This window comes from Ascaphus truei, chromosome 4, assembly GCF_040206685.1.
Source record: "Ascaphus truei isolate aAscTru1 chromosome 4, aAscTru1.hap1, whole genome shotgun sequence".
NCBI classification, from domain to species: Eukaryota; Metazoa; Chordata; class Amphibia; order Anura; family Ascaphidae; genus Ascaphus; species Ascaphus truei.
This window is the reverse complement of record NC_134486.1, coordinates 217,922,249-217,933,756: the sequence shown is the minus strand read 5'-3', so window position 1 is coordinate 217,933,756 and position 11,508 is coordinate 217,922,249.

Genomic DNA, 11,508 nt, shown 5'->3' with positions numbered 1-11,508 from the left:
TCCCGGCACTTAATTTAAGTGCCTTCGGGAAGTGCACAGGCATGGGCGTCCGCAGGGGGGGGCGCTTGCCCCCCCCCCCTGGATCACTCGCAGTCCTGGCCGTGCCCGTCAAAAAAAAATGAAGTCTCAAAAAAAACAAAATCCTTGCGCGCAGTGCTGACACATCCGGCCTTCCAGTCACCCCTGGCAACCAGATTGTACCCACTGACGATCCCTACAATTCCCCTGCCGGATGCCCCCTCACCCCCCCAACCTGATTGGCTGGCGCTTTGCCAGGATTTTTTTTTTTGGCGCGCAGCCAGGCTCTGGGCTGTGAAGCTGCCATTTCTTCTGTTCAGCATAGAGCGGGTAAGCAATGTCCCATGTCCTCCCATGCCTCTCCCCTGGCCCCCTCACTGGTCTCCCCTGGTCCCCCCACGGCCTCCCCTGGTCCACCCACGGCCTCCCCTGGTCCCCCCACGCCTCCAGTGATCCCCTCACGGCCTCCCCTGGTCACCCCACGGCCTCCAGAGGTCCCCCCACGGCCTCCAGAGGTCCCACCACGGCCTCCCCTGGACCTCCCCTGGTCGCCCCATGACCTCCCCATGTCCCCCCAAGACCTCCCCTGGTCCCTCCTAAGACCTCCCCTGGTCACCCCACGGCCTCCAGAGGTCCCCCCACGGCCTCCAGAGCTCCCCCCACGGCCTCCCCTGGACCTCCCCTGGTCCCCCCCATGACCTCCCCATGTCCCCCCAAGACCTCCCCTGGTCCCCCCCAAGACCTCCCCTGGTCCCCCCACGGCCTCCCCACGGCCTCCCCTGGTCCCCCCACGGCCTCCCCTTTCTCAAATTTGCTTGAAATTGCACCATTTGCACACTTTTTTCAAAATTTTCTCGGGAGGGAGAACCCCCCTTATGCTGGTCGGCCTCGCTTGCCACAATGCACTCACTACCACTTTTACGCCGGGCACTGGCCGTTAAAATTATGCCCCCCCCCTGAAAAAATTTCTGCGGACGCCCATGCGCACAGGGCCTCCGTAAACCCCGCCCCCCCCCCCCCCCCGCAGTCAGTCTCGAACCCCCCAGTTTGCGCACCGCAGGTCTACAACTATAAAACTCTAAAGAGGTTGAAAGTTAGATTGTTACCTGGTTTTACTGATATGGAATTTTTGAGGCCTGTATTAATCCACATTTTAACCTTTTGAGTACCCTTCTAGTATTCTCAGAACACTAAAGAGTCTGCACACAAATGGTTCTTCTTTTATTTTCAGAACAGCGTAGTATTTGTCAGTTCTCCCACTAAGTCAGTGCAGCAATCTAAATAGAAGATACTTCCTCTTCTATAAGGAGCAGCAAGGGAAAGAGATCAGGGTAATTTGTGCCACTAGACATGGCACAGAAATTATTAACAGTTATCAAAGGCAATTGCTTTCATTTTATTTAAATGTATAGGTTAAGTTTAAATTCACCAATATGAAAAAAAAAATTGTAGATACAGTTTGAACACAGACTTTTAAGGCATCTCTCGTTATTGTTTACTCTTGTATCATCGGGTAAAATCACCTCATGGAGAGATTTATGAGATCAGTAAATGCTTAGGTACAATACAAAAACACAAATATTGGTTAATTATGGGGGATCACCACCTACCCAGATCTACACTTCTCCAAGACCCATATACCTTCAAAAACGCCTCTACATATCAATGAAAACCATTGATACTGTATATCGGGATAATCTGTGACATTAAACACAGTGGCTCTATGATTCATTAGAAAACATGTGCAACTCAAATGTCGTGCCAGAGGTGTATATTTTGTACTGTATAAGCAAAATATAATACATGATAGTTACAATAACATCTAGTCTAGTAACAACAGATTAAGGTGTTTATAACAGAAACTACAGAATTCTAGGAGAAAACCAACAAGTTACATGCTCAGGTGTATGACAGGTACAAACATTGTTTTCAATGGTTGAAACAAGTCTAAATTAGATGCTACAGGGAAAAAAATGGAATGAAAAATGATATAATCCACATATCAAACATTGCAGCTACTAAAGCCTATATGACCATTGTGTTGATAATGAGTAAGACTGCCATGTAACAAGTGATGGTCTCCAGTGTATAACATTCAACAGAAGCACTTACAGTACAAGTAAAAAGTACCTATGGTTGTGACATAGGTTACTGGAAAACTAATGTTGCCTACCTAATCGTTCCATAAAGATAAATGTGACTTGTGTGAGGTTTGCATGTTTGGTATTTTAAACAGACATTTTTGTTTGATCCAACACAGGGTATATATATAAATGTAGCTTTCATGACTCATACATTCATCACTTGCCAGTGCGGTAAAATCGAACTAATACTGTAGATGCTGTTGGTAATAGGCTTGTTTAAGCCACATTTGTAACAAAATGTCACTTGTATATTTGAAAGAACATATCTATAAATGTGTGAAATTACTCATTTAGGAAGAGACGTGAATTGTACCAGACTTTCTGAACTATATCTAGCAGTGATGTCATTACAGGCAATATAATGAGAAAAAAAGCTTTTTAGATGTAAAGTTGGTTCATTGTGTATGTATGTGTTGTGTACAGAAATTGTGAATGTATAATCATAACAATTTTACAAAACTAAAAATTGTAATATATGTGCTCACACAGCAATTTCACCATGTGCAGTCTTGATTGGAAACTTAAACTTTTAATTTATTTTGGCGCACCTTTACACATTGATATTTAAAGGGTTGTTGGTCATTCCGTATGTGAAAGAGTTAAACACACAATGAAAACTTATTTACACAGGTGTTGGTGTTGATATCTTCCCTTAGTTGCGCGACTAAGTTTGTATTCCCCTTATGTTTCCTCTCATTTCTAGTTAATTTAGTTTTTTTCGAATGCTTTTGCTCAAGTAATCGAAATGACAAAAAGTTAAACACCTGAGCAAAACAAAATAAAAAAATAAATCAAGTCCTTCTTAGTTTTAAATCTCAGAAACATGCAGTATATTAAGTGTGAATAGAACTTTGACCTTCTACTCGTACAGTTTCCCCTCTTTTTCAACTTACATTAGGGCACCTGCACTACTGTTCAACTTGTGTAGTACCACAATAAATACCCCACTATTCCCAGAGCTGATTGGGTTGACATATGCACAGTTTACCATAAAAAAATAGATATTACATTCATGTAGTCAACATAAAAAAAATATTGAGCCATATTTACTAAGCAGTGCTAAGACCTAAGGTACGTAACACATGCAATCATGTGAATGGGTCACAAGGGGTCCTAAGGCTCAGAACTGTTAAGTTAACATGGCCCATCATTTTTAGTTGCAGACCACTGCATACAGTACATGCAATCCTGCCCCCGTAACTTTTGCGTGAGCACACCATCATATTAAATATATTGTATATGCAAAGGTTTCTGGGACTGTAACACAGATAAAAGAATGGTGTTCCCAAAGATCTCTTAGGATTTACCCTGAAAACAGCCATTCCTAGCCAATAGAAACATACACAAAAGTGTCCCTAATTCTTACAGAAGATAAACTGTTATGAGTTATGATTAACTACTAAATATAAGACTTTATGGTGATATAAACTTAAAAAGCAAAACTCTTTTGAAAAATGTAACCTTTCATTTTTTTCCCTTTTGTTTGCACAACACAATAAAGAATGAAAAAAAAAACTGTGGAAAATTTCAACAAATATGAGCTTATTTGTTTATTTACAGCAGCAGTTGCATTACCAATTTGCTCCACTTTAACGTTTTGTTAAAGTATTTGAATAGGAACAAAACATTGTAATTTTCTGTATATATTAATTAGGATCAACAAATGGATGTCGACTTAATAGAATCAGAATTCCTTAACCCCTTTGCAATGCATTGCTGGCCCCGCTGGAAGCAAAGAGGTTAAAAAGTACAATCTACATTTTCCATTTCCCCCCAAATCTAAGGCATAGGAACATTGGGGGTTAATGCATTAATCTGCGATAGTGCCGATCAGGGCACTTTTGCATGGAAACTCCCATTGAAGTCGCTCTCGCAGTTTAATAAATACCAATAAGTGGTTTCAGCAACGTCTGCTTGTTCCATAGGCACTATTTGACACAGTAAACGCTCCTTAACAACAATTGTAGAGTGTCATTTTGAAGTAAACCAAATTGTCAAATACATCTGACAACATTTGTTCATTTGAAAAAAATTGTCCAAAATTTAACAAATCAAAACACACTCCATATTTACATTGTAAAATATTAGACAATACATTTTAATGTCTGCCATTTTTTGCTGCTTTTAGAGAGCTTCCTTTCTTTACATATTGGATTTGTTTTTCATACTAATTCAATAAATACTATGCTGGATTTTTTTTAATGATGATCTAACTGTTTATGAATGAGATTGATTTGTTGTGTAGAAAAAAAAAATAAAATAAAAATACTGTATTTAAAAAGAAGAAAAAACAAACCGAACACCTACAGTACAATCTCTTAATTTCACGGAAGCATTATACCTGCTTTTTTTGTAACAGTTTTCCCCTACCAGTTTATGCTACTGCATATCTGAAACGTGATTCACCTTATCCCCAAAAAGTATTTGAATTCTTTTATGAACTCTGTTTATATTCTTCACATCAATCTCTACACCTACGGTCTTTCATAGTTGTTTGATGTCAGGTGTTATATCAATGAAGAGGTCTTACTTTATTGCATCCTAATGTGTTTATGCATTTGTATTGCACTACAGTACTGTAGCTGTAAATAAAACACCCAATGACCACAAATTATCATTCAGTGCATATCAATTAACCATTTAGCTGGGAGAGTTGCCTGCAAATTTTCTAGCAGAAAATAAGTTAAATAGCTTTCACATGTGTTCAGTAGTACTATGCCATACGGGATTGTCCAGCGCTATAAGACATCTCAAGCCATATTTACTAAGCAGTCTTTTTCCCGGGGCTGGAAGACACCTCACAGCCCATTGACTTTTAGGGCTATAAGACGTCCTCCAGAGCCAGAAGGTTCCTTATGGCGGAAGACTGATCAGTTTAATTTGACATAAAGGGCCATAAATACTAAAAGGTGTGTCAAGTGTTGAAGGTGTCTTATTGCTATTATTAGGAAATATGGCCCAAGATACATACATATAAGTGAACATATTGGGTGACATTGTGAAAGAATAAGAGAATTCATAAATATATTACAGAATTTGTCCCAGAGTAATAATGATGGTTGAAGGATTAAAACAGTTTCACTGCGAGGAGAAAATGAAAAAAGGCAGTGTACTGTATTTAGCATCTGTGTAAATTCAGTTTATCCAATGAAATTGTCTTAATGTACATAAAGCCTCACATTTAACCCCTTTGCTGCCAGAGGAACCTGCAACACATTCGTTACGGCCCCTCTGCCAGCAATAGGGTTAGGACCGCTATATGCGTAAACTTACTCAGTGTTGTAGCAATTTAATGCAACAAAATGTACCAGTATATTTGTAATTATCTTCCATAATGTTTATATCCTTGGGCAACGAAAAACTATAAACCCACTTGTATGTTCTGCAAATTAGACAGCAGTGTTTTTTTTAATTGAACTGGGCTTTCAGGAAACACATTGTGCAAACTTTGGCCGCCCACCTTTTTCGACAGAACCCCCTGCAACACATTCGTTACGGCCCCTCTTCCAGCAATAGGGTTAGGACCGCTATATGCGTAAACTTACTCAGTGTTGTAGCAATTTAATGCAACAAAATGTACCAGTATATTTGTAATTATCTTCCATAATGTTTATATCCTTGGGCAACGAAAAACTATAAACCCACTTGTATGTTCTGCAAATTAGACAGCAGTGTTTTTTTTAATTGAACTGGGCTTTCAGGAAACACATTGTGCAAACTTTGGCCGCCCACCTTTTTCGACAGTTGTTAATAAAGACATTATTTTGTGACTGGTTTAGCACTGAAGGCACGCTTGCAATAAATATATATTATGTTTTGTACTAAACAGTTTAAATTCTAATCAGTAAAATGGTAAATGAGGCAGAAATACTCTACTCCCAATCTCACACAAATTCTGTTGTCATGTGATTGTCTTTACTCCAAGTACGTTTATAACCAAGAACTTTGAAATACAGACAAATATATCACTGTTGGCTTCTGTTTTTTGTCTTTATTAAATATCGAGTCAATATTGTTCTCTTGGGCAATTAGTGGGATTACTTACCAAAGACTGCTGGCTTTAGAACTTCAGCAATACTAGTATTGTACACTGCACAACATTTGACAAATAATAATAATTATTAATAAATTAAGATTCACGTGATTAGATGGGTGCAAATAAATGTCTCACCTTTCAGTAATATATCAAATAGTCCAGGGGTGCGCAAAATGGGCGGGGGCACAAGATTTTGTAGGGGGTTCGCAGAGTGAAGCAGGGTGGTGATAGAGGCAAGTGGGGGGAGATAATGGCGACGGGCAGCCAGAGTGAAGCAGCCGGCAGAGGAATTAGGAGTTGCACGTAGGCAGAGTGGCGGGGAGGAGCACGCCCCAGCAGTCCAACCCAGAAGTCTTTCTTACTACTGGTGTCTCTGCTGCTACCGCGCGCTCCTCCTCTGCCATCCTGCTCTGCCTCCGTGCAACTCCTAATGCCTCTGCTTCACTTTCCGCCACCACAGCTCCATTCCGCATGCCTGTATCACCACCCTGTTCCACAGGTAGCCATGGAGGAGGGGGAGAGAGCTGGAGGGGGAAAGCTGGAGGGGAGAGAGGTGAGGGGGAGAGATGTGGAGGAGTGGGGGGAAAGAGGAGGAGGAGGGGGAGAGAGGTTCAGGGAGAGGATGTGGGGAAGGAGAAAATAAATTGCAGTCAGTATTATCTTATACTACTAGGATGATTTATTTAAACACAAACCTATGTAACGGTGTTTCCCCATCCGGTGGGAGATCTGTCCATTACTACGATATATGGTGCATATACCTGCTGGCAACAGGAGGGCTGAGTCGTCCGCCGATGGTAGTGGGGACACAGGATTGGGCTTCTGAGGTTCATACCTCACATATCTCTCTAGCAGTGCAGCGCCTCCATCTGCCATTAGCTCAGGAACTGAAGGTGATCTCCCAAGGGAGAACTATTACATCTTCCCCCCAGTAAGGTCACGCACCAGGCAGAAGGTGTATAACAACAGGAACGGTTTATTGTCTTCTGTACAGCAGTTACACGGCAGGCTTCTGCCTGATGCAGTACTCTCAGCTCTCACTGAAGGATGGTCCCTGGACCGTCACTACAGGCCAAGGCACCCGCAGCAATCTCAGCTCTTCCCCACCTCCCTAGTAGAGGCAGAGGTATGGTCCACAATCACTCTCCCCAGAGGGAGGAGCACAAGGTGAGGCCCCAATCTCAGGCTCCCAGTTGTGTGACCTGCCTTCCTAAGAGGGGAAAGGACACAACTGAATTTGGGTGGTGCCTGCCCTTAAGTACAGCAGAAGGAGGGCACAAGTATGATGTCACCGCCTCCCCCGTCACTCAAAGGGGAATACCCCATATCAACTACTGGCAACCTGATTGTACCAGGGTTTACTGCCAGGAGGGAAGCAGACTAGTAGCCAAAGATGGCATGGCTACACTCTCCCTCTGGTGGAATCCCAACAGCCCTGCTTGGGTCCTAAATTTTCAGGTACCATTGTCGAATGAAACCTGAACAAAACAAGATAACAACTTCACATAATTGATATCACATTATTATGCATGATATACATTCTCTGTGAATACAGTACACAACAGGTTTATTTGAATATACATCCACAATATGACTGCCATACTGAACATAGGTTCCTCCCAACATGGAGAACCTTTTTATGAATAATAGTGCTCAGGTTCTAGTGGCTATCTAATGCATCATACTATCGGGCACTGTCACTGAAAATATTAGGGTGGTCTGCGCACGGCATGATCCACTGGATCTAAAGCGCGAACATAGCGATATTCCTGGTAACATACTGGGCACCCATACCCAGGTATTATTTTAGGCATGGACACACTTAATCCCGGGGAACTATACCCAGATCTACAAGAGAACATCCCGGGACCACCATTCCCTTCCTCTTCGTTATACCAATTTTTCATCGGAACCCTCAGAATCCCTATTCTCTGGGGGATTATCTGGATCCCAATTAGACAGGTGCTCCACCATAATCTCATTGTCCCAGGGTGGTTTGGGCATAGGCCTATAGGCCATTTTTGTGGGTTGTACTATGCCTAACCTGATCTCCGCTTCTCTTTTCCTCATTTCTCTGGCAGCCTCGTCGGGACTAACCACTTCTTTAGCCCACCAATCATCCAATATGGTCCCGATTTCTAATAAGAACCTTGTGTGGTCCATAAAGTGCACGTATTCCCTGAAACTAGGGCACCACCATGGTAAGGACCCAGTTGACCCTGCTACAGAAGACCCTGTGTTTGATGTGATGCTTGAGAACCCTGAAACATCAGACATGACAGACATGGCATAATGACTGTCCCCATTATTTACACTAAACACATAATCTTCTATACATTTGTTATCTATCAACATCTCATTCCCATAGGAACAGTCCTTCCATCCAAAGAGGGAACAAGAGTCTTAGAGGCCCGCAGCTCCTCTTTTTAGAGTAACGTTCTTGTGCGGATCGATCAGCTTCCCCAGGCGTTAATCCACCCTGAGACTTTCTGGTAGAAGGGGTTCCCAGGCTAGAAGTCCCGGCAAAAGAAGGGCGGCAAGACACCTGAAGACCAACCGAAATGGTCATAGGTAAAGGGGCCTTGAAAGTATCAGAATTCTGAACAGTTACCTCCCCGGGACCTGACACTAGGGTTATGCTAGCTATCGGCTGGGCAGCAATCGATTTTGGTGTAGATTTCTGACCTTGCAAATAATCTCAGTACTGGGCCAGAAAAGCTGGGGTTGGGACATCCGGACACACCGGAGGCCTATCATCCTCTTTGGCCACTTCTGCTGCTTTCAGTTGAGCCCGGCACTCACACAGAGTGAATAAAGGCAGTCCTCGGAACACAAGTGGAAGCGGTACTCACCGGAACGGAAATCGGATGTAGAGGGAGAAAGGGGGTGGCCCGGGATTAAAGGGGTTACACCCCAGTTGGCCATCCCCTGACCTCACCAGGGAGACAAAGGGTTAACTGGGCTAAGACCCAGAACTATGATTTAACCCCTGTTATGACATGTAAATGTGTATTCCCCTGTTTCCCCTGTTTTATTGTAACATCTGGTCTGCAGCACACACACACTGGGATCCATCCAGGAGCACAAGGGTTAATAGTTGTATAGTGATTATAGCCCTTTGTATAACTTTCCCGCCTTTTCAGGCACCATTTTGCAGGTTCCCATAGGCCGCCATTAGGGCTCAATGCTTTCTAATGGTGAATCTTGCTGTGGAGTCCTGTTCCTGAGAAGACCACCAGATGGCGTCCGAGAGGGAGAGCGGCGGTTTCCCATTGAAAGTCAATGGGCTCATTGACTTCAATGGAGAAATCCTTGAGAGAGCTTTCCAGGAACCAGTTGGCTGCCGTCCAAACCGCTTAACCGCAAAGGGGATACATTTTCAATAGGAGAGCTTTGATCACTTACAAGTCAAGTTCAACGACAAGCGGCGTGGGAATAAACAGTTCTAGGGCCCCTAGAAATAAAATTCTTTCTGTCCCTAGTTCCTAGACCTCCCCCCACTCGACCACAACCGGGTCCCCGTATTCTGGACCCCTGATAAGGGTCGAACCGAGAAGAGCGGGCCGCGCCATAGGTTCCAATGGCGGCGGCAGAAACAGCTCAGGAAAACGGCTAAGTGTCAAATGCTGAAATTTGGTAATCCATAGCTCCGGTTCCGGAGGGCCCAGCGGATCAGGGTTTGGGGTATCTGTAGCCACGGCATCGCTGCAGAACCATCCTTGACCCGCTTGCACCAACCCGACGGAGTATGGACCCCCTTGAAAGTTCGGGATTTCTCTCATAGACTTCAATGGCGGCCAAACCCCATTGACCGGCTACGGCGGAAAACTCCCATTGACTTCAACGGCGGCATCGCCCCGTTGAAAGTCTATGGCGGGGATTCCCATAGCCACCAATGGTGGCGGTTTTCCATTGAAAGTCTATGGTGGCGGAACCCGTTGTTTTCAATGGGGATTTAGTGAAAAACCGTGATTTAATTTACAGCGGAGTTTTGTGTATTAAAATGTGAAACGGTTTTATGTGTATTTGTGTATCTCCGGTTCCCCAGGTCGTAGCAAGTCGCAAATTGGACCATAGGGTGTCCCAGTTCCAGCATTGAGAACTGGGAAGTTTGGACCTGCTGGACCCAAAGGAACCGGATATTTTAATATGTTCATGTTTTATCCAACATACTGTATTCCGAGATATGGGTAAAACTCAGAGGAAATTCCTTTGCATACCAGGGTAGCATATGGCCAGAAAGGCGACCCAATGTCTAGGACCCGAGTATATTTCAAAGGATTTTGTCACCTCCACTGTTTGCATGAGGGTGGAGACTACTCAAACCAGAGCAGTCTCCAAGTGTTCCATTTCACACCTCACAACAAAGGATTTCCTGCCAGGTACTCAGTTTGGTAGACTGACTGTCATTCCTGATCTAGAGGAGGGGTTATAGAAATGGGACCCCAGAGCTCTACTGCGCATATACCAACTAGCCGGGGGCATGGGTCAAAAAGTGTTCCCACGTTAACCACTGGCTAGAGTTAATTGCAAACCAATCCACGGTACTCAATGTTAAGGATAGGGCACAAAAGGTTTATAAACTGATGTCCACCCTGTATCCTTTGTCTTCAATTTATCATCTGAATGCTACCTGATTGCGAGAGAATTGCTATGCTATATACTTCTCATTCCCCAACCCCAAAGTAAGTGTACTTCTTGTTTGTTACTGTATTATTCGTGTGTTCACCTATCCAAAGGAATAAATATACTTTATTATATATAAGACTCGTCCCAGTTCAGACCCAGTGATAAATATATATCATCTGTTATATATATTTATGTGTGACTATACAGCCCTCCATAATCTCACCATGACATCAGAGACATCTGATCCGCCCCAGTGGTCGCTATCAGCATGGCGTCATCTCTGTCAAGTTGAACAGGATCCTGGCACTCGTTCAGATCCTTCACCGGAAGGGCGTTGACATCCTGTCAATGCATAGAGGTGGGATCTTGATCTTGGTCCGCTTCCGCCACGTGGTTGTTGGAGCCGGAAGGTACCTCTATCGGTACCGGAGAGTCTCTGGATAGGCCTCGGGACACCTCCATGAAAGGAGAGCTCATCCGCCTCTCAGATCTCATGGTCATCAGTAACGTGCTCCACTGTCGTGCAGAGTCGCTGACACCATTCGATCAGTCTTTAGTCTCGGTCAGTATAGTTAGCAATAGCAAAAAACACCACTGAAGATCGACGGCTACTGGTGCAGGAAGAGGATAGGGACATATCCACAGGGGAAAGGCACCGGATCATTTCCGCGTCCACAGTGG